Raw genomic sequence first — 9,817 nt, 5'->3', positions numbered from 1 at the left:
AATAAAATTTAAAAGAAAACGTTTTAGTAGATTTTCTACTTTAATCCTCCAGAGTTACCATGGACAAGGTTATGTCATTTGCAGGTTGTTGATGATCTTCCTCCAAGTCTGATACCACATTCCTTCTCATAAGTCTAGCCTCCAGAATGATCTGTTCCATATATAGATTGAAAGGGATGGGGACAAAATGCAATCTTGACACACTGCTTTCCTAATTTTGAAATATACAGTGTTTTTTTGCTCTGTTCTCAGGACTACTTCCTGGTCTGAGTAGGTTTCTTAAGAGCACAATTAGGTTTTCTGGAATTCCCATTCTTCTCAAAATAGCCGCAATTTGCTGTGGTTCTCAGAATCAAATAAATGCCTTTGCATAGTCACCGAAACACATATAGACATTCTACTGTTACTCTGTGCTTTTGGTCAAGATTCATTTGACATTGACAATGATGTTCCTAGTGTCACAACCTCTTCTAAACCTAGCTTATATGTGTGGTAGTTCTCTGTTGATGTACTTGTTTCAGTTGTTTTTGGATAATTTTCAGCAGGAGTTTGCATGCCTGTGAAATTAGTGACATCATAGGGTAATTTCCACACTCTATCAGATCCCCTTTGTTTGGAATGGGTATAAATATGGATCTCTTCAGACAGTTGCCCAGGTAATTGTCTTCCAGATTTCTTGCTACAATTTGTTGAGCACATCCAGGGAATCATTTTTATGCTGAAATAGGTCAATTGGTATTCCATAAATTTTAGTGGCCTTATTCTGTGCCATTTCCTTCAGAGCAGCTTTCACTCCCTCCTTCAAAACCATTGATTCTTTGTCATATGTGGTTTGAGGACATTTTTCTGTGTCACTCAATTCTTGTCACAATGACTCTGTGTACTCCTTCCATCTTCTTCTAATGCTTCCTGGTCATTCAATATTCAGCATTCTTAAGTATTCTGCATTCTTAAGTATTGTCACTCGTGGCTTGAATTTATTCTTTAATTCCGTAAGCTTAAGAAATGTTGAACAAATTCGTCCCTCTTGATTTTCTGACTCCAACTCAATGTACATTTCATTATAATACTTTACTTTGTATTCTCAAGCTGCCCTTTGAAATCTTCTGTTCAACTCCTTAATTTCTTGGTATCTTCCCTTTGCTTTGCCAATATTCAGAGTCTTTTCTGACATCTTTCTCTGTCTTTTCTTCCTCATTTTACTTTGTAATAACCTTTACCTTCTTTGAGGATGATGTAGTTGACATCCTCTCATTCATCTAAAACATCTATAAAAGGCTATAAGTTATGTATGAAAGCTATATTTGAATGTTAAGACATTTTTTAGGATAACTTATTCATAATTATGAATTAGTTGCTCCTTGGAGGCAAGACTTATTTTTTTATGTTTTTTTTATTATTATTAAATTTTATTAGTTTTAATGAACATTTACAGAGATTTTGGGTTTTCATTCATTCATTGTTCCACCATTCTCTCTACCCTCCTCCCCAGTTTGTTCTTCTTCCCCCGCCCTCCAAATGTCTGTTTTAATTATCCAATTGCCACAGTGCTTGTCAAAGCAAGTTCTGATTAATCTCCTTTGTCAGTGTGTCCTTTGCCATTCCCTATCACTCCTCCCTGAGAAAGACTTCACCCTGATTCATAAGGAAAAGGGGATGGCGTATTCTCTTAGCTACTTCCTGCTGAAAAGGGACGCTGTGGGTTTCAGGGTGAAGATCTTTCTCTCACTACTCTAAAGGGCACCTTTGGCAGTAGGAAACACATAGACTATTATGGAGATTGATTTCGGAATTTAGATGCACTGTTATTAATTGTGCTTAGCCGTACATGTTCATATCCTTGAAGATGTATCATGGGGGTGCTGCAACCTAGAAGACACAAATTTAACTCCCACCGTTCTTCTATTCTTAAGGAGTGCATTGCTTATTTGGGGCTTTTTTCCATTCCATATGAAGTTGGAGATTGCCTTTTCCATCTCGTTGAAGAATGGGGTTGGTATTTGTATTGGGATTGCATTAAATGTGTAAATTGCTTTTGGTAGTATTGCCATTTTCACAACATTGAGTCTTCCTATCCATGAGCAAGGGATATTTTTCCACTTTTCAAGATGGAGGCAAGACTTCTGAAGCTCTGTCCTACATATTTCAGTCATGTGACCCGAATGGGCCAGTCTTTGGAGAAGGACATCATACTGGGGCCAGGTCTGTCATAAACAGTGAGATTATCTCAAGATAGAGCAGAGTTTCAGGCTATTGTGCACAGGGTTTCTATTAGTCGCAAGCCACTCGATGGCACGTAACAACAACAACAACAAACAAACCTTCTGGAGGATCATCAATGAGTCAGGTCTGATTCTACAACAATAATAAGTAAGAGTGAGTGATTTCTGCTGTATTTTTTTAAACTGGTTTTACAAATTTATTTTTATTTTTATTTTAAATTTAGGTTATTTTTCATTTGAGGGGTTTGTGCGGGGAGAAGGTTGCAACAATGAATGAATGGAATTCCAAAATCTCTGTAGATGTTCATTGAAATGATTTCTGCTGTATTTTACACATGAAAAATAAGAGACCTATCTTTCTCAAAATCAACACAAGCAGAAAGGATACAAATTCTCAGGCCCACACTAATTCTTTATTATCTTTGATATATATATTCCACACAATAAGTAATTTTATTTTTTATCAACCTAATGTTAATTTTTAGATTTATTTTTTTTATAAAAAATACCCAAAACATTAAGGAGAACAGATGCTATTTTGATAAATAAAAAGCACTTTAAAGTTGAAGCAACACAAAATCAGAGTTCTGCCATTACAAGCTGTATGGCCTCACTGGTGTATATTCTAAACTCTTGGGTTTTTTTCTCATCTAAATTTGGAAGCTGATGTATTAGCGTTGTTTTAAAAGGAGACATTTATCACAGACCTCAGCATATTTTGTTGTTGTTATGTGCCATTGAGTAGCCTGAGACTCTTAATGACCCTGGTACAACAGGTCCCCTTTCCTGACCTATTCTGAACCAATCTTATTGACTGTGACACACCTAATCTCATTGCTGCAGTTACTGTGTAAATCCATCTCATCCAGTGTCTTCCTCTTCTGCGCTGTTCTTCCATCCTTCCAAGCATGATGTTTTTCTCCAAGGACTGTTCCCTCCTGGCCATGTGCCCAAAGTATGTGAGATGGAGCTTCAAAATCCTTGCCTTGAAGGAAAAACTTGGTTTCAACCTCTCCAAGACTGACCTATTTGTTCTCCTGGTGGTACATTTGATGCTCAAGACTCTTCTCCAGCACCATAAATCAAAGGCATCAATTCTTCTTCTGTCACCCTTGGTCACTGTTCAGTTCTCTGATGCATAGCATGTGGTTGTGAAGACCGTGGCCTGGATAAGGGCAGTTTAGTTCCTAGACTGATAGAATTTTATAAGACCTTAGCATGCAACCCTCCTTACTTCCATCAAGTTGTCACTGACTCATAGATGACCTTCCTCTTAGTTGTTGTTAGGTGTCATTCAGTTGACTATGATTCATAGCAACCCTATAAACAATTTCCCCTAGCTTGCATCATACTGATGATGTTTTTACAGTTATAATTTCAATGCATTTTGTTGAAGGCTTTCTTCTCTTTCTCTGACTCTGTAAGGAGCTCTGGTGGCTTAGTGACAAGGAATTTCACTGATAACCCAATGGCACATGGTTTGGATTCACCAGCTCCTCTGCAAGAAAAAGATGAACAATCTCCTCTTGTGTGATTGACTACCTCTGAAAATCTACTGCAGGATTAGCGATGAGTCAGTTTTGACCTGTCAGATCTACCTTTCCTGGCATAATGTGTTTTTTGCAAAGTCTGCCTAAAGTGTGAGAGATGACATTTACTATCCTTGTCTGGCCATTAAATTGAGTACACCCAGAAACAGAAGAATGTTCAGTAAAACTGATATCTGACCCTGTTCTACCTTCTGAAATGACTGAAATGTCATTTCTTTTTTAGTACAGTAAGTGTTTGCTCCATTCATAATTTTCTGATGTTTCACATGTCATTCCATATGTTGCCTATGTTGACGTTGTTGTTAGAATTAAGTATTACAACTCAAAGCTTGGAATTTTCTTTATTCTTTTCAGTTTAAGAAATGCCTAGCATATTCTTTCTTTTTTGTTTTCTAACTCACTATCTTTTCATATTTTGTTATAACACTTTTATTCATCTACTTGCATTACTCTTGAAATTTGTTCTTCTTACTTTCCCCATTATTTCTTCCTTTTACTTCAGCTTCTCTATATTCCAGTAGTGGATTCAGTATTCTCAGAATTTTTTTGTATATTTTTTTCTTTCATATCTTTTTAATAATTGGATGTTTTCCTCATGTACAATGTCGCTGGTATTACCTCACAACTCATGTGATCTTTTGTCATTAGTGTTCGGTGTATCAATTTTATCCTTGCAGTGTTTTCTCAATTTCTGTGGAATATACTCAAGGTCATATATGGCCTCTGTGGACTTGTTTTAATTTTCTTCTGCTTCAATTTGAACTACAGCTGGATAATTCAGAGTTAATTGCACAATCATTTACTTTCTTCTGGCCAGAGTTCTGAGATTTTCCACCACCTCTTTCCACAGATAGTGAATTTGATTTCTGTGTATTCCATCAGTTGAAGTCTATGTTTACATACACTGTTTATGTTTTTGTAAAAAGGTGTTTTCATTGAAAACTCATGGGTTTTACAATATTCTACCACTGGATCTCTGACTTTATTTCCATTCTTGAATCCATATCTACTAATCACATGGGAAGTGATTAATGTCTTTCTACCATGGGGCAACTAGAATATTTGAACTCTCTGTCTTTGGGATGACAGTGTAACTTCTTATGCACTAGAATATGAGAGCTCTCTTCCTTTATTTTTTAATATATCTTCAAGCAACTGCAAATGAACAAAAGACATGATATAAGTGAAAATTAAAATACTCCAAAATGTAAAAGAGGATGGACATTAGTTTAACACTAAGGTGTGCTCTATCCAAGTCATGGTGATTGATGTTGTTATTAATTTCAGTTTGTTTGGCTCCACAATCAGCACTCTTGACATAAACAGTCAGGAAATAAAAAGGCAAATTTCATTGGGAAATCTGCTATCAGAGACCCTTCAAAGTACTGAAGAGCAATAATGTTAGTCTGGAGATTAAAGTGTGTCTAATTCAGGCCACAGTCTTCATAATTGCTTGCTCTGTACCAGAGAGCTGGACAATGACTAAAGAGGACAGAAAAGAATCCATGCCTTTGAGTTGTGGTATTGGAGAAGAGCATTGAACACTCTATTTTAGGACTGACCTTAAATGTTATTTTAGAAGATAACTGCAACATAATTCCTCTTAAATTTATCATCTTCATGTAATTGTTGTTGTCATGGGTTGTCGAGTTGCTTGCAACTCACAGTGACCAACAACAGCCCTAAAACCTGCTCTGTCCTGTGCCAGTCACACCATCTCTGACACACTCATGCTGAATACCCCAGTCACTGAATCAATCCACCTCATAGAGGGTCTTCCCCTCCTGCACTGTCCCTCCAACCTCCCAAGTATGATATCCGTCTCCAATGACAGGTCCCACCTTACAACATGTCCAAAGTATGTCAGATGAAGCCTCAGAATCCTTGCCTCCAAGGAGCCCGTGCAAGGTTTAATCCTCTTCAGGACGAATCTGTTTTTGTAGCAGTCCATGGTACACCCGACAATGTTCTCCAGCACCACAGCTCAAAGACATCAATTCTCCTTCTATCCTCCCTAGTCATTTTCCAACTCTCTCATGCATAAAAAGTGATTGCAAAGACCATGGTCTATATCAGGTGCACCTTAGACTCCAGAGTGACACCATTGCTCTTAAGTACTTTGGAGAGATTCCCTAACAGCAGACTTTCTCATTGCAATACATCTTTTAATTTCCTAGCTGCTGGTGCCAAGAGTGTTGACTGTAGAGCCAAGCAAACTAAAGCTTTGAATAATCTCACTCTCTTCACCATCCATCCTGATGCTGCCATCTGGTCCAGTGGTGACATCTTTGTCTTCTTGATGTTGAGCCTCAATCCATACGAAAGCTGCAGTCCTTGACCCTCTGCAGCAAGCTTTTCAGGTCCTGCTCAGCTTCACCAAGCAGGGTTGTGTCATCTGCATATCGCAGATTGTTGATAGATCTTCCATCAGTCCTGATGCCACTCTTCTCATCATAGAACCCAGCCTCCCAGATAATCTGTTCTGCGTACAGGTTGAAAAGGTATGGAGATAGGACACATCCCTGGCATACGCCCTTCCCAGTTTTGAACCATGCACTGTTTCCTTGCTCCATTCTAATAACTGCATCCCGGTCCAAGTATAGGTTTCAACTAGCAAGTGTTCTGGAATCCCCATTCTTCTCAGAGTCAGCCACAGTTATGATCCACACAGTCAAATGCCTTTGCATAATCAATGAAACACAGATAGACATTCCTCTGGTATTCCCTGCTTTCAGCTCAGATCCATTTAATATTAGTTACAATATTCCTAGTATCATAACCCCTTCTAAACCAAGCCTGGACTTCTGGCAGTTACCTGCTGACGTGCTGTTCCAGTCATTTTTTATAATCTTCAGTAGAATCTTGCTTGCATGTGAAATCAACATTATTGTTCTATAGTTTCTGCACTCTGTTGTTTGTTGTTAAGTGCTGTTGAGTTGAATACAAACTCAATAGTGACCCTACTAATGACAGATATGAATTCTGTGCCATCCTATGCCATCTTCATAATTCCTGACACTTAAACTCCATTGTGGCAGTCACTGTGTAAATCCACCTGGTCAAAGATTTTCTTCTTCTTTGCTGACCATCCATCCTTCCAAGTATCATGTCCCTCTCCAATGAATAGCCTCTCCTACCAAAATTGTCTGAAGTATTTGATGAGAGAAGCCTCATCATTCTTTCCTCCAAAGAGCACTCTGGCTGCACCTTCTCCAAGACTTATTTGTTTGTTCTTTTGGCCATCCATGGGTGTTCAGTGCTCTTCTCCAGCACCACAGCTCAAAGGCATCAATTCTATTTCTGTCATCCCTTTATATTGTCCAGCTCTCAGTTGCATAGCAAATTGTCAGAAAGACCATGGCCTGGATCAGATATATCTTAATCCTCAAACAGACATCATTATTCCTCAATAATCTACTGAAGAGCAATGGTGTCACTCTGGAGACTAAGGTGCACCTGATACAGGCTATGGTCTTTGCACTCATTTGCTATGCATCAGAGAGTTGGACAATGACTAGGGAGTATAGGAGAATTGATGCCTTTGAGCTGTGGTGCTGGAGAAGAGTATTGAATATGCCATGGACTGCCAAGAAAACAAAGAGATTCATCCTCGAGAGGGTTAAACCAGGCTGCTCTCTGGAGGCAGGTATTCTGAGGCTTTATCTGACATACTTTGGACAGGTTGTAAGGTGAGACCTGTCCTTGGAGAGGGACATCATGCATGGGAGGGTGGAGGGACGGCGTAGGAGGGGAAAACCTTCTTTGAGGTAAATTGATTCAGTAACTGATGGGTGTGTCAGAGGCAATGTGATCGGCATAGGATAGAGCAGGGTTTAGGTCTGTTGTACATAGGGTCGCTATGAGTCGCAATCGACTTGACGGCACATAACAACAACAGCAATAATCTACATAGTAGACAATTCAAAATATTGAATATCAGTCTATTTCAGTCCAATTGCTGCCTTGGATATTGATCTTTATGTTGTTGTTGTTGTTGTTGTTTGGTGCCGTCGAGCCGTAGATGACTCATAGCGACCCTATGAACGAACAGCCTGAGCAATGTTCTTACATAGAGTTTCCGGAGGCAAGCCATTTCGGAAGTGGATGCTGCTCCTGCTTCCAGGCTTGTTTTAGTCGGGAAGCTCCAGCCAACACTGTCCACCATGGGTACCCATTACCATGATTGACACATCACTGACACCGGCTTCAGCCTCACAGCAACCACGAGTTACCTCTGTACAGTAACACACAGACCAGTGCTAGACCACCTAGAAGAACGTTTGATAGGAAAACAATTTGAATCTGGCCCAGTGCCACAGATAAAAATCACCCACCTTCGGCTTGGTAACATAACTTCTTTTCCACTAGGCCAACGTTGCTCTCTCTTTGTAGTTGTCAGTTCGAATTTTCCTATATTCATACAGCCTTTGTTCTGCGTATTAATGACTCTTGAAACTATTTCTTCTTCTTCTTCCTTGGACCAGGAATTAAACCTGAGCTTGTGATCTGTGACTCATGAGACACTTTGCTCTACCATCGAGCTACATATCCAGACCCTATTACTTCTTTTGAACCATATCACATGAACAAATGAAAGGCCTTCATTGACTGAAAGTTTTTCCTCTGTCCATATCATTTAATTTCCTTTTAATCAAAGCTCCACAATTTTTGCAAAGTGTATCAGATAATGTTCTGCTGCTATTTTAAAATTTTTCAAGGACGTATTTATATCAATATTGGATGGCCATGTCTGCGTCTTCCTTTGCCTTAATCTAGAAGTTCTGCTGTAACCTGTCCATCATAGGTTACTGCTTTTATTTGCAGAAACAGTGGCATAGTTTCCAACATCACAGCAACTTCTAAGCTACCACACTAAGACATTCAAAACAGTGATGAAGCTTAAGTCTACAATATAATTTATTTTCTTCTTACTTATTATATTTATCTTGTTAGTCAGTGGCTCCTTTTTCCCCTTCATTTTAAAATAAATTTTCAGCTTTTCTGTCCATACAATTAATAATATTTTTCATCAATGTTAAGAGCATTGTTTAACTCTCCCCTGGAATAGTTTCAATTTTCTATTGCATTTTGCTTTTATTGAACTCTTTCTGTAAAGAATTTCTTGTCTGTTCATGCTAGTCTATTGATTTTTAACCTAACTGAATATTTTCCATTGCTTTTTAATTATATTTAGTAGAATATATACTGCTTTATATTTAAAGCCACATAAAATTAATTCTGACTAATAGTAACCCTCTATCAAGTTTCTGAGGCTATAATCTTTACAGGAGAAGACTGCTTATCTTTCTCCATGTAGCAGGTAGTGGATATATCTCTCCCTCTATCTATCTCTGTCTCTATCTATCTCTATCTCTATCTTTATCATCTCTATCTCTATGTGTCTATCTATGTCTATGAATAAAGTTTACCTAATTTTCTGTTACAGTTTACCACTTGCTGTTAGGTGTCATCGAGTCACTTGAGACTCATAGCAACTCTATGCACAATAGTTTTTAACCCTGTTCTATTCTGGTTCCATATCTCTGTATCTGACACACCTGTCCTCACTATCCCTGTTATTGTGGCAATCTGGATTCTTCTTCTCCTTCACCCTTCCAAGCATTATGTCCTTCTCTAAGAACTCCTCCTTCCTGGCCATGTGCCCAACGTATGTGGCACAGAGCTTCAATATCCTTATCTCAAAGGAGCAGTGCAGTTTCACCTTCTCCAAGACAGACCTGTTTTTCTCTTGGAGATCCACATTATGTAAAATGCTCTTCTCTAGCACTGTAACTATATGTTAGAAATATTGCTTATAACTCAAAAACAAAGAAAGTAGCAACAACAATTAAAAAAAATCCCAAAACAACTTACTGCTGTAAAGTAGAAACCAACTCATGGCTGGTCCTTCCTTGGATGTTTTAGTTTGTAAATTGCAGGGGAAAAGACAATATATCTTTCTCCAGCAGATCCACTAATGGACTTCAACTACCAGAGATGTACTCTTTCTGAGTTAGTAGCACAAGTTTCTATAGAATAGGACAA

Source organism: Elephantulus edwardii, unplaced genomic scaffold (genome assembly GCF_000299155.1).
Source record: "Elephantulus edwardii isolate Elephantulus edwardi_28Jun2011 unplaced genomic scaffold, EleEdw1.0 scaffold00487, whole genome shotgun sequence".
NCBI classification, from domain to species: Eukaryota; Metazoa; Chordata; class Mammalia; order Macroscelidea; family Macroscelididae; genus Elephantulus; species Elephantulus edwardii.
This window is presented reverse-complemented; position numbering follows the sequence as displayed.